We start from the raw sequence: 14,830 nt of genomic DNA on the forward strand, positions 1-14,830 counted from the left end.
TCACAGAGCCAAATGAAACCCCTTAAGTCTTCTTTTAAATGGGCAGCCGCTCCAAAGAAAGCAGCATGATGAGTTTCAGGTGGCCCGGGGTGGGGGCAGTGCTACTCTGGCTTCTCCGTGCTCAGTCCCTCTCAGTTCAAAAGCGCACCACGTGGAGCAATAGAACACCTGCTCATCTGAGTTTTAAAAATAGTGGGAGGAAAAGCGCTGTCTTCATGCTTATTTCCCTGGCAGAGGGGAGGTCATAAAACACTAATTTCTAAGCAGTGGACCAGAGTTTTACTGATCTCTTCTGTTACTTACTCATGTTTACCCAGAGAAACCACATCACAAATCTGAGTCTCCTCTGGCAAGAGAAGGAATAGGATTCTTGATTCTCTCAGCCCCCTTTCCACAGTAGAGTTCTGACTCCACTTCTAAAATACTTTTCTGCAAGCCTCTGTACCTCATAAATGTTTTACTATACTCGAGACAGCAAAGGGAGGCACAGATTAGCTACTGTTTTCAGAACAGTGGAAACATGCTGTCTTCTCCAAGTTTGGCATTGGAGTCAAAGATCAAGCGCCAAACAGTAGTTGTCAAGAATCCTTTCATTTACAATCAGGTTCTAGACTTTTCAAATGGTGTGGGCAAGAACCAGTTTTGCCAGAATAGGTTATTATCTACCTCTTACCTTTATAGGACAGGACTAAAAATTCTCTTTTTTAAGACAGAGTCTTGCTCTGTTCCCGAGGCTGGAGTGCAGTGGCATGATCTCGGCTCACTACAACTTCTGCCTCTCAGGTTGAAGTGATTTTCCTGCCTAAGCCTCCTGAGTAGCTGGAATTACAGGGGCCCACCACTACACTCAGCTAATTTTTGACTTTTTAGTAGAGACAGGGTCTCCCCATGTTTGCCAGGGTAGTCTCCAAAGCCTGACCTCATGATCTGCCTACCTGAGCTGCCCAAAGTACTGGGATTACAGATGTGAGCCACCACACTGGGCATTTTTTTTTTTTAATTACACTGAAGACTTTTGAAAGGGTTGTGTGCTGTATGAACTCCCTCCTCACCCAATTCTCATGGATGGAAAAATGCTTCTGCTTCATTTTAAAACTAATGAGCTGCCTGAACAGGAACTTCTAATTAACCATTCAAACTGATTAGCTCACGTCCCTGAAGGCTGGAAAACTCGGGAACTGCTATCCCATATGAATAAAATCCAAAGGCAAAAGGCTGTGGTCAAGTTGAAATAATGGGGCAGATAGAAGCGATAAAGACTGGAGCTGGGAGTGGCCCGTACTTCAAGTTAAGCCAAACAAAGGTGTTTGCATGTTTTATGTGGGCCAAATAGGAATTCCATAATAGAGAAAACCATTGATTTTAAGGAGGACGCTGCCCTGAAAATCTTCCTGCCAGGGGTAAGGAAGAGGCTGCCCAGGACCCCCAGAGGCAGGTGGTAGGAGGGCTCTTAGTGGCTTCCTAGAAACTGTATTACCTGAGGTAGTGAACTGCTGTCAGAGATCCCTACCAGGAGAATTTTTCAGGAACGCATGAGAAAGGGCCCAAAACTGCATGCCTGCTCCTAAAATGTGACACCATAATACAGCTGAACTATTCAATAAGGCCCTATCTGTTCCTCTGTCTCTCCTTTCTCCCTGCCCCTATCCAACCCTAGAAGAGCCAGAAAGCACTGCTAAGAAGTGAGGGTGGATGGTCATAACCAAACACACTGCCCTCCTTTCCCTTCCCACTGTGGGTTTCTCAGGCTGAGGCTGTCACAGAGGAGGAGGGATGAAAATTGTTTTCATTGATATTTTATTATGAACATTTATGAACGTACAGCAAAGTTTTTCAACTTTACAGTGAACACTTTAACTGTATCTTTACCAACTTGGAGTCTTGTTTTATCTCATGTCCATCCATAGATCCATCTTTCTATCCATCCAGTAATCCATTATAGTTTTTAGGCATTTTAAAGTAAATTGCAGATGTCAGTAACTCAACGTGCATTGACTAGAATTTGGTACCTTTTTTTTTCCTTTTGGTGTAAAGTTTACAAATGATGAAATGCAAAAATTTTAAGTATGTATTTACCGAATTTTGACAAAAGAATACATATGTGTGACCCAAAACTCTATCAAATAAAGAACATTACTATAATCCCTGATATGGTTTGGCTGTGTCCTCACCCAAATCTCTTCTTCAATTGTAGCTCCCAGAATTCCCACGTGTTGTGGGAGGGACCTGGTGGGAGAGAATTTAATCATGGTGACAGTTTCCCCCATACTGTTCTTGTGATAGTGAATAAGTCTCACAAGAGCTGATGGTTCTATAAGAGGAAAGCCCTTTTGCTTGTTTCTCATTTCTCTCTTGTCTGCCACCATGTAAGATGTCCCTTTGACTTTCTGCCATGATTATGAGGCCTCCCCAGCCAGGTGCAACTGTGAGTCCCTTAAACCTTTTTTGAATAAAGTACTCAGTATCAGGTATGTCTTTATCAGCAGTGGAAAAATGGACTAATACAATCCCAGAAAGTTTCCTGATGACCTGTCTCAGTCTCCAGCTCTGTACCCTTGGATTTTTTTCATTGTAGACTAAGTTTGCCAACTTTAGAAATTCCACGTAAATTGAATCATGTTGTGATAACCCTATATATAAGGCTCCCTTCAGTCCACAAAATAATTTTTATATTTATCAGTCAGGTTACACATATCAGTATCTCTTTCATTTTTATTGCTGAGTAGTATTTCATGCTATGAAATAACGTAGTTCGCTACCTGATCCTCTATTTGTGGTCACCAGAAATATTTTCAACTTTTGATTATTATGAGTAAAGCTATTGTGGTCTTCTATAAGTATTTTTATTAACATGTATTTTCACTAATTGGGGTAAATTCCTAACTCAGAAATTTATTATAGATGAGATGTATATTCGTTCTATAAGAAAATTCCAGAAATTTGACAAAGTAGTTGTACTGTTTTATAGTCCCATTAGCAATAGTTATAGTTGTGCTGTATTCTTGCCAACATTTGGTGTTTAGTCTTTCCCAACCTAGTTATTTTGTGGGGTGTGTAGTAGTATCTCACTGTGGTTTTAATCTGCATTTCCTTGATGTTAACCATTTTGTCCCACTTGTATATTATCTTTGCAAAGTGGCTCCTCAAATTTTTTCCCCTTCTAAACAGTAATTGTTACCTTTTTTTCTTTTAGTTGTTCTGTCATCCAGGCTGGAAGGCAATGGTGCAATCTTGGCTCACTACAGCCTCTGCTTCCTGGGCTCAAGTGATCCTCCCACCTCAGTCTCCCAATTAGCTGATACCAGGCTAACTTTTTGTATTGATATTAGCCAACATACAAGGCTAATTTTTTGTACTTATACTAGGTGTCAGGGTCTCACCATGTTGCCCAGACTAGTCTCAAACTCCTGGCCTTAAGCCATTTATCCTCCTCGGCCTCCCAAAGTACGGGCACTACAGGTGTGAGCCACTGTGCCCAGCCTTATTTTCAGGTTATAAAACTGCTTTATATATTCTGGAAATAAGGCTCTTTACTGAAAATAGATTTATGACCATTTTCTGTCAGGCTGTGGCTTGCATATTCTTTTGTTTAATGTATCTTTTAATTTTCCCAGACACATTTTCTGCAAAATTTGTGTTAGTTTTTGTTGTATTTTTCAGATAATTTGTTCATTTCATCTAAGTTGCAGAATTTGTCACCATGATGTTGTTTATGATAGTCTCTTATTATCCTTTTCACGTCTGCAGGATCTGTAGTGATAGATTCACTTCACTTTCACTTCTGATATTGATACTGACCATTTGTGTTTCCTCTCTTTTTTTCATGATCAGAGTAGCTTAAGGTTTATTAATGTTGATATTTTAAAACAACCAGCTTCTTTGCTTTGTTAGTTTTCTCTATTATTTTGTCTGTCTTCAATTTGGTTTATCTCTGCACTTTTACCTTTATTGTTTCCTTCTTACTACTTCATTGGAGTTTTCTTTGCTCTGTGTGTGTGTGTGTGTGTGTGTGTGTTTTCAATCTTCTTTAGGTGAACATTTACGTCATTGATTTTAGACCTTGCTCTTTTTCTTCTATTGCAGTATAAGCATGTACAGCTATACTTCCCTCTGGGAACTCCCATAGCTGTAATTCATAAGTGTTGGTATGTTGTATTTTGATTATCCCTTAGAATAAAATATTTTATATTCTACCTTTTGATTTCTTCTTGGGCTTGTGTATTATATTTAATCTCCAAGTACTTGGAGCTTTCCTAGTTCTCTTATTGTTAATTTCTGTTTTAATCCTATTGTGGTCAGGTAACATACACTGCATGAATTCAATTTGATTTAATCTATTCAGTCTTGTTTTACAACCTAGCATGTGACCTATCCTAGTGAACACTACATGTACTTGAAACATACAGTATTCTGTGGTTATTGGGTGTCGTCTTCCATTGGTTTGTTTAAGATGGTGGAGAGTGTTGTTCAGGTCATCTGCATCTTGACTAAGATTTTGTCTAGTTTATCTATCAATTGCTTGGGAGTTGGGTATTAAAATCACCAATAAAAATTGTGGATTTTTTGTTTATTCCTTTAGTTCAATTTTGTTTTGTGCAAATTGACGCACAAATTATTTTTAATCCATTTTTTTGATGAAATGACTCTTCTGTAATCATGAACTATCCCTCTTTATCTTTGGAAATACTGTTTTGACTTAAGCATATTTTATTTGGTATTAATATAGCTTCTTCACACTTCCATTACTGACTGTTTGCATAGTATATCATTTTAAATGTACTCATTTAGGGTCAGGTACAGTGGCTCACACCTGCAATCCCAGCACTTTGGGAGGCTGAGGCAGGTAGATCACTTGAGGTCAAAAGTTTAGGACAAGCCTATCCAATGCAGTGAAACCCCAGCTTTATTAAAAATACCCCCACATTTAGCTAGGTGTGGTGGCAGGTTTCTGTAATCCCGGCTACTCAAAAGGCTGAGGCAGGAGAATTGCTCGAACCCAGGAGGCGGAGTTTACAGTGAGCAGAGATTGCACCACTGTACTCCAGCCTGGGAGATAGAGTAGGACACTGTCTAAAAAAAAAATCAAATGTACTTATTTAGACCTACGTATATTTGTCTTTTTTTTTCTATTCAAAGTGTGTATTTCATATACAGCACTGGGTCTTGTGGGTTTTCTAAATCAATTCTGGCAATCTCTGCACTTTAATTGGAGTATGTGGTATGATTCATTAACATTTAACGTTATTAAATATAGATTTATTAGTGGTTGAATGATGTAATTGGATTCAAGCTTACAATTTAATGATTTGTTTCATTATTGTGTTTGTTTTCGTTTGCATCCCCTTCCCCACTTTTTGTCCTGTCCCTTTTCTCCTGATGTCTTTTGGACTCTTTAAATACTTTTAAAATTTCATTTTAAAGTATCCATGACTTATTAGATGTAGTGGTTGAATATTCCTTATCTGAATTCCTTGGGACTAGAAGTGTTTTGGATTTTAAATTTTTTTCATATTTTGGAACATTTACATATACATAAAGAGATCTCTTAAAGATATGACTGAAGTCTAAACACAAATTCACCTATGTTTATGTACACCTCATACACATAACGCAAATAAAATTTTACATATTTTTAGCAATTTTGTGCACGAATCAAAGTTTGTATACATTGAACCATCAGAAAACACACATATTGCTATCTCAGCCATCGATGTGGATGAATTTCAGATCTTGGAATATTTTGGATTTTGGGGTTTATGGATCAGAGATGCTCAACCTCTACCTGTTTTCATTGTTGATTATTTTATGTGTTAAAATATGTAAAAAAGGGTTAAGTTTTCAGCTGAATGAGATTTTTGAGTTTGGAAATTAAACTAAACAGGATTTTTCTTAAGTTCCAGGATACAGGTGCAGAATGTGTAGGTTTATTATATAGGTATATGTGTACCATGGTGCTTTGCTGCACCTATCAACCATTCATCTAGGTTTTAAGCTTCACATGCACTAGCTATTTGTCCTAATGGTCTCCCTGTCTCACCCTCCCCCAACCCCCAACTGGCCCCAATGTGTGTTGTTCCCTCCCTGTGTCCATGTGTTCTCACTGTTCGACTCCCAATTATGAGTGAGAAAGTGTGGTGCTTGGTTTTCTGCTCCTGTTTTAAACTAGACAGAATTTCTTAATATCTTAAAGTGCTCAGTGAAATAGAAAATATCAAAGATTCTACCCAACAGGTGGGTAAGAATGAGTCCACGTAGCAACTTTGATAAAGTGAAGGGAAATAACAAACCATTTCTGATTGCTCCCTGCCACAGCCGGTGCATTCAACCTTTTTACTGTCCTTTTATTATTTTTTCATTGTTATTACAGTCATTATTATTTTTCCCCAAATGAAAAAATAAAAGTGGTGGGATTGATAGTGAGGAAACAAAGACTGACAGCTGCCCCTACACCTGAGTTTAACTTTTGAGAAATATAGTCAACATGATGATTTTCACACAGGGCTAGCAGGCCTTCTGCATCTGTTATAATTCCTGGTATGTTGTGGACAGAAAATAAATTTTTCTCTCCATGGGAACCTGTTAGTGATACTTGAGAACAATGTCAACTGTAGACCAAAACCGAATACAAGTGGAAATATTGTTTCATTTTTTTTTTGCAGTATTCCTTTTCTAAGACCTGAGATAGGAGGATAAAAAAGGAAAGAACTATTGACATGTGCAACAACATGGCTGAATATCAAAAACATTTTCTTGACTAAAAGAAACCTTACATATGGAGTGATTACAATATAATTCTATTTCTATCAAACTTTAAAATCTGTGCTGAAAAAATATTTAAAAGTATATTTGGATTCGGGACCGACTAAGAGGAGGCAAAACTGAACTTTCTAGTCTCTGCTGTGATCCAAAACCCATGCTATAAACTTTTTACACAGTATCTCATTTAATCCTCAAAATCACCCTAACAGGTAGTTACTATCACTTCCCCTGCTTCAAACAGAACATAAAGCTCAGAGAATCCAGGTACTGTGTTTTTTTTTGAGACGGAGTTTCGCTCATGCCACCCAGGCTGAAGTGCAATGGCGTGATCTCGGCTCACTGCAAGCTCCGCCTTCTGGGTTCAGGCAATTCTCGTGCCTCAGCCTCCCAAGTAGCTGGGACTACAGGAACGCACCACCATGCCCAGCTAATTTTTTGTATCTTTAGTAGAGATGGGGTTTCACCATGTTGACCAGGATGGTCTCGATCTCTTGACCTTGTGATCCACCTGCCTCAGCCTCCCGAAGTGCTGGGATTACAGGTGTGAGCCACCATGCCTGGCCTGGTACTGTGTTTTACACCTACTTAGAAGTCACCAATTCCTAAAGTTCTATAAAATGTTCTAAATAAAAATTAATAAAGTAGGCAAAAAATACCATGTAAATAGCATTTCTACAAATATCTCCTAAGACAATTTTCACATCGATGTCCAAAGACATTTACAAGAATGTTTTCCACAACACTGTTTAAAATAATAGAAAACTACAAGCAACCTGAATGTCCATGGAAGAGTTAGATTCTTTCTCTTATTTCCGTATAATGCAATACTGTGCTGATGTAGATATATAATATTCATTTTTAAAAATTACATTCACCTTCTTCTCATGGATCCCAGGAGATATGTTAGAGAATATCTATTGCATTTGGACATAAACATAAATAAAAAGAAAATAGGAGGGGCTCTCTACAAGTGGTTATATATTGGAAGAGGAAGAAGAGAAAAATAAAAGGGATCATGAACTTTGTATATGCTTCGGTGGTGTCTGGTTTTGTATATAACTTGAATTTTTTCATAAATATATTTTACAGTCTGCATAATTACTAGGTAAGAAGACAAGTAAGTCACTTTAATAAAAGTCCTTCCAATTACTGCAACTGATTTCTACAGCCAGAATGTTCCCAGAACCTGAAAAGAGGAAGCACTATAAATGGAAGGCAGAAATACTGACACTAGAGGGCCAGAGCTGGAGAGGGTGGATCTAATGCAGCAAATCCATCAGCAGTTCTCATCGCCATCTTTGAGAAACTTCACAATTTTCCGTGCTTAATAAATGAGTTAAATTGAAAACAAATCCATGACAGTTGTGCATGAGAAAGGTTACATGTGTCCCGAATAATAAAGTCTGTGCACAATATAAATGAAAACATACCATTTTACATTCATAAGATTGACAAACAAAAAGTAAAAGCCTAGGAATATCAAGTGAAGCCAAACACAAAACAAGTTTCCCCACATTTCCTGTGGGAATACAAATTGTTACAACTACTTTAAACAATTGGAAATTCATAGTAAAAATGAAGACAAGCCTCCCCTACAATTTACCAATTCCTCTTCTGGGAACACAGTAAGAGAGCTTCTTCCCAAGAAACCTGTAAACAAATGTATATGGCACTATGCATGTAATTGTACATCGTGGTATTTCCATAGGTAAAGTATTATTCAGCAGGGAAAGTAAGTAGACCAGAGGTAGACATTTCAATATCAATAAGTTTAAGAAAAATAAAATGGAGTATAGGAAGCTGCAACTATATCTGTAATGCTTTGTTTTGCCAGGAAAATAAAGGGACACGTGGGGAGGGCAAAGGACAACAAAAACTAAACAACCTGAAACACATGCAGAAAAATACCCATATTTTAAAATTTTCCATTGCTGCTTATATTATTTTCTGTCTTTTCTATACGCTTGAAGTACTTGATAATAAAGAAAATATAAAAGGCATAGGAAAAAGTATTCTGAGAAAATACATCGAAAGGTTTATGGTTATCAGATTTGGTAAGATTTTAAATGACTTTAATTTTCTTTGTTATATCTCTCTATATGTCCTAGTCATACCATATTAAATGTGTATTTCATTTATGACAATAAAAATGTATTATTTTAAAACTCATATATATGCAGTTTTTTTGACATATGATGAAACTCTACGAAACATAGATTCAGCAAAAATACTGAGAACAAGAACAAAAATAATGATATTAAGAGTTGTTGACTTTTGGATGGAGCTATGGGTGACTTTACATTTATCTCTAAACTCGATTTTTCTATAGTGGGAAAATAAAATATTTGTGAAAGCTAGATTAAATAGAAAGCTATAGGTTTTAAATGAAAAGGAATTCAAATAATTTTCTAGCATTATAAAATGTTCATATTCCTAAATATGAACTACTTTACAAAAGCACCAGTGATTTTAAAGAAACATTAGATAATTTTTAAAGGAAGTCAGTTATGATACTGCAGTTTATAGTGATACTGAGTGTTTGCTAGCTCCACTAATCAGGATATTAAGTTAAATAGTATATAATATGCCATAAAGAAATTATATGAGCAGAGGTTACTGCAAAAGGAGAACACAATGATTTTAAGTGGGCTGGTGACCTGAATTTCTTCCAGTGAGGGGAAACATCAGAGTCATTTGATTAATGAAGTGCCTTTTATAAATCTTCAGGAAATCTCCTATGAAGGCTTTAAGAAGATGGATTTCTTATTACTTCTGATGTATGTTCCCATTAAATTTTTACCATTGCCACCATGGGCCTGCCCAGCCTAAAAGATGGAAACTGTGAGTCCAGCCCACTGACGCCCACCATCAGTAAGAAGATTCTTGCACACTGAGGAGGCCATGACCAGCCTGCTGACTGAAATCTATACTGTAAAAGGATGATGCTGCTCCAGCAATCCTGAAACCCTGCACTAGGATCAATGCAAAGTGGTGTCAACCTTAGAATTTCAATATGCCTAGGCAGATAGTTATCTTTAAATATAAGAACAGTATCATTTTCTGGAGAAACCAAAAGAATCAAGAAAAATTCTACAGTTGTCTACTCTGCCCTTCCTCCCCTTTCTGTCTTGTTAGTAACAGCCAAATCCAGGCACAAAGATGTCCTAACTTCTACGCCTGAGGTTGCCCACAACGTGTGCTAGGTGACGCATCTTATAGAGCACATATGCAAACAATTATGGGATCTGAAAAACAATAACTCAGGCAGAAAAATTAGGAATTAGTGCCCCTAAGTGAACCAGTGGGAAAAAAGGAAGCTTAGAGAGTTTAAACAACTTTCCCCAGTAGCTGATAAGTTACGGTGGCCTTAGACAAGCTGACAAGAGTGGTAGCAAAAAGGCTTTAAGGATTATAAATTGTTCTACTATAAGGTTTTAAAAAGGTTTCAAAGGCAAAGAAGAGCAAATGAAGCCATGAATTTTACAATCTACATATTTTTAGCCCTTTCTCTTTTTTGCTTTTCTTGGGTAAACTAATTAGACCCTGCAAACACATTCCCACCCGCAATGTTGTCTCCATTGCTTTAGAGCCTCACCTCTGAGCAGCCAGAGGAAATGCAGCTGACCCCTTATCTAGTTATTTAACAACCTTTTATACTCTGCCCTTTCGCTTTGCTTTCTCCATGCCAACATAAGACATACAAAGATTCTTCTGCCTCCAAGATGCTGCAGCTCTCTTCTCAGCTAATTACCCCCAGCTAAAAATAACTGTTCCACATACTCAGAGATATATGGCAATCAAGCAACCAAGCACCCCTTTTGCCAATGACATGTTTTTTAAAAATATGTTCAATGAGAGGCTCTTTGAAAATTATTCACTTTTTTCTGAGTTGCAAAGGAAAACGAAAGGCAAATGATGGCTATATAAGCAACTGTTTGCACGGATCCCATTAATTTGCCATCCACAGGGCTATTGACAACTAGCTCTTTTCTCTTGTCATTTCGCTTACCAGGCAGAAATGATTACAAACTTAATTTCTTTGGGGTGTTATTTAGGTTAGAGAGGGCCCCTTGATAATGCAGAAGTCATAACGGCCACCAGAGACAGTAGAGCAATAGCTCCCAGTGCTTCCACAATGAGAGAGAGATAACTGAATGTCATATTCGGAAGAAATTCAAACCATCATTGATTTTTTCAGATGAAAAAACTGAGGCTCAAAGAGGTTAGGGGGTTAACCAAAGTCAGTCAGTGTTTTAGTTTGTAGCAAAGCTGAAAGCAGGCGCTAAGCATTGCAACACCTGGTGTCTCCCTTCCTCCCCTCCATCCTGCTGCTAGTAGTGTCAGTGGCAAATACAAGCCAGTTCAAGGAAATGTGGCCTCAGCGAGGAGTACTAAGGACCAAGCACCAATGCATCTTGCCATTTACAACAAATTCCTTAATTACAAGGCTTCATTTATTCACAGAAACTGCCTCTTTTGTACATAGCCAAACACACACACACACACACACACACACACACACACACACACACACACAAACACAGTGTGACAGAGATAATTTATCATTATCTGAACGCACTCAGGGTGGTCAATTTCAGCCAGAGTGAAGAACAGAGAAAGGCAGGGTCAAGGGCACTATAGAAATAGCTGTTCCTGCTTCACTTTTCAGCCCTCCTTCCCCTCCCATCAGCCCACTTTCATTACTTTTCTCTTTGATGCAAAATCTGGAAATCTTGGTCAGGCGGCTCTGCTTATCAGTGGGTTCTTAATAACCCACTTTTATCAAACTTCATCTGATGGACCCAAAATATATTTGATCTTAGCAAAAAGTACCCTTATCAGTCCTAAAATGACACTGCCCCAAAGTGAATAGTGTTAGCAGCCAACTCTCTAGAACCAGAAAGAAGTATGTTTAAATCCTCAGTCCATCACTTTCTAGCCATGCTGTCATGTCCAACTCATTCTTATTAAACAATATCTTACTAAGCACACTAGACTGTAGAAATGCACACAGATAGGGCCTTACCTTTTCTGGCTTTATTCCTGCGAGGCAGCAGTGGACACTAACATATCTGTCACTCCAGTTAATGTGAAGGTTTAACTGGTACAAGTGCTGTGCAGGCAGGTCTCTGGAACAATGAGAGCACCCAGGAGAAGGCTTTGCTTTAGTTACAAAAGTCAAGAAAGGTTTCCCCTAGGGAGGGACTGAGATCAGAAGCATGAGTGGGCAGTAAGTGGGCAAAGTAAAAATGATCTGGCATTCCTGGCAAATATGTGGTGCAGGGGGACCTGGACCTTGGCCAGTACAAGATGCTGAGTCTTTGCAGTGCAGAGCAGAGAGGAGGGGCACGCCATGAGGACAGAGAAATGAAAAGAAGACTGTGGCCATGGTGAGGAGGTTTGTCCTCATTCTAAGAAGGACTGGGAGGTATAGGGCATGGTCTGACTTATGTGGAGGACAGACTGGAGACAACATGGACACAGACACACAGGTGGAAGGCCAGGAGGTAATCCACAGAAGGGCTGCAATGAGAATTTTAATGGAAAGAAAAAACAGAAGCTAAGGGATATTTAAGAACTAAAATCAGCAGGCCTGAAAGGTAAGTTGGATATGAGAAGTGAGAGAGAAAGGGATAAACCAGAGCTCACTCATAGGACTTTGGCTTGTGTGACTGGATAGGTGGTGGCACCATTTTCTAAAAACCAGAATGTAAGAAGGAGCAGACTAGTGACTTAAACCTCATAGCCTCAGTTTTCTCATCTGTAAAATGGGAATAGTCCTACATATATCACAATGTTTTTGAAAGCATTAGAAAATATTCCTAGAAAATGAAGCCTTCATACAAAGTGGTGTATGTTTCTCCCCCAAATAAATGGGACCTATTCTCATAGGCTTCTTTTTCTTGATCAGATTGGAAACTCAGGATCTCAGATATTCATTTCTTTTCATCCTCTTCTCTGATGGCTCTACCAAATTGCTGGTTTACTGATCTCATCACCCTAAACAATGTATAGTACTCCATACTAGTCAAATAGGCAAGTTGGAAATTGCTCTTCTGAACAAATTATTGTAAATGTCACTGCTACAGTGCAGCTCATAGTGGCTCACTTGTCTGTTCAAGGGAAAAAATCTTGCAAATGCAGCTCTTATTATTTGCCAAATGTTCATGCACAAATGCATTTATTTTACCAAGAGCGTAGTGTTGGGTCATTTAAGGAGAATGGGAAAACACCACTCACAATTGAAGAGGCAAAATAGCATACATACAGCACTCGAGAGCTTGCAAACTCCTTCATATACACTATATCAATGGTACCTCACACTGACTGTGGAGAGGCTGAGATGATGAGAAAGGGCAGGTATATTTATGATCATTTTTACAAGTAAGGTTAACTTGGACAAAGTAACTTTCTCCAGGTCACAACTCAAGGAAGTAATACATTTCTGTGATGAAAATACAAGTCTTGGGGCTTCTGATTTTATCATGTGTCTATCAAAATCCCCCACCTGCCAACATTAAGCCATACAATGTAGCACATAAAAACCATACAGCCTCTGAAACAGAGGAGAGGGGCAAGATCAAAACTCATTTGAACTTACATAATCATATTTTATCAATTCATTATTAGTCCACTATTATCATTGTGGTCGTCATTAATAGACAAGACGTGTTGAGCAATTACTACCTGCCAGACCAAATATGAAGGACTTCATCTGTGCTGTTTCACTGAACCTTTACTTTCAACAAAGGTGCTCTTAAAAATCAGAATTATGAAAGTACAGATGAGAAAATGGAAGCCGAGAAGGCTTGAGTTGCCTAAACCTGCTCCTAAATCCTAGCCTTTTTCCAAGGCCACTCTACTAGACTTGCTTCTGTGGGATCTATTGTATTCATAGTCAAATACCAATATGGCCAAGACAATGAGTACTTTTGAGTTCTTCTGGGTTTTGGGGAAAATTTAAACAATGTCTCCCAATCTCCTGAATGCATTTAATGTATTCGGCCGATTCGATAAGCGAACAGGCATGAACCCTTACCTGAGATGATACCACTCTAGTTTCACTGTAACAGTACATTTTGTGTAGAATATTTCTATCTCAAATGCTGATCCTCATTCTGTTACTTACTGGCTGTATATCATTGGACAAGTGGCTTAGCAGCTCAGACACTCAAATTTAGTAGTCTGTGAAGTAGGGTTGACGATAGTTCCAATAGTATAATAAAAGTGGAACCATCTGCAGAAAGCACTTGACATGGTTTCTAGAACATGGTTAGTAAGACACACATTTTAACTATGATTATTTTTTATTTTGATGATCCTTGTGACCACAGAATAGAGGTTAGCTACATTCTACAGAGAGGAAACTGGTTCTAAGATATAAAGTATTTTGTGTAATTTCACCCAGCTTGATAGAATAAAGATAAGGAAGCACGTCTCCTAAATGTGACAGAGAAAATTTTTGTTACTAAAATCTCCAGCAACTCTCTGAGGAGGTGGGTCTTGGTAGCTGGAGAATTCTGAAAGTAGAAGTGGACAGAAGCTAAAATGCTCATCGGGAAAAAATAAGAAATCAAGACACCTGAAAATGATTCAGTAGTGAGCAAAGAGAAAAACAGGGGAGAGGGAGAATATGTTCAAAGGGATTTGAGGAATTTGCTCCCCACACACAATGTAAATTACTCTGAAGATACTGCGTTAGAAAAAATATACAAGGCCCCTTTCTACACTATTTTAAAGTACATACACCGTCTCAATATTCGCTGTCTTGTAAAATACAAAAATTCTATTTTTACGCAGTTACAGAAAATATAAATACTCTAATTTAACCCAAATGTTAAAAAAAATTACTCTGAAAACACTCTGATAGAAAATATACAATGAAATTTTCTACTGTGTTTTAAAGTATATGCACCGACTCAATATTCTCTATCTTGTAAAATATAGAAATTCTAATTTTATGCGGTTACAGTGTATATACATACTCATTTTAACAGAAATGCTAAACACAAAATTACTAAAAATATAAATATTCTCTTTGTACCCCAACGTTAAAAACAAAATTGCTCTG

Source organism: Callithrix jacchus, chromosome 17, assembly GCF_049354715.1.
Source record: "Callithrix jacchus isolate 240 chromosome 17, calJac240_pri, whole genome shotgun sequence".
Taxonomy (NCBI): Eukaryota; Metazoa; Chordata; class Mammalia; order Primates; family Cebidae; genus Callithrix; species Callithrix jacchus.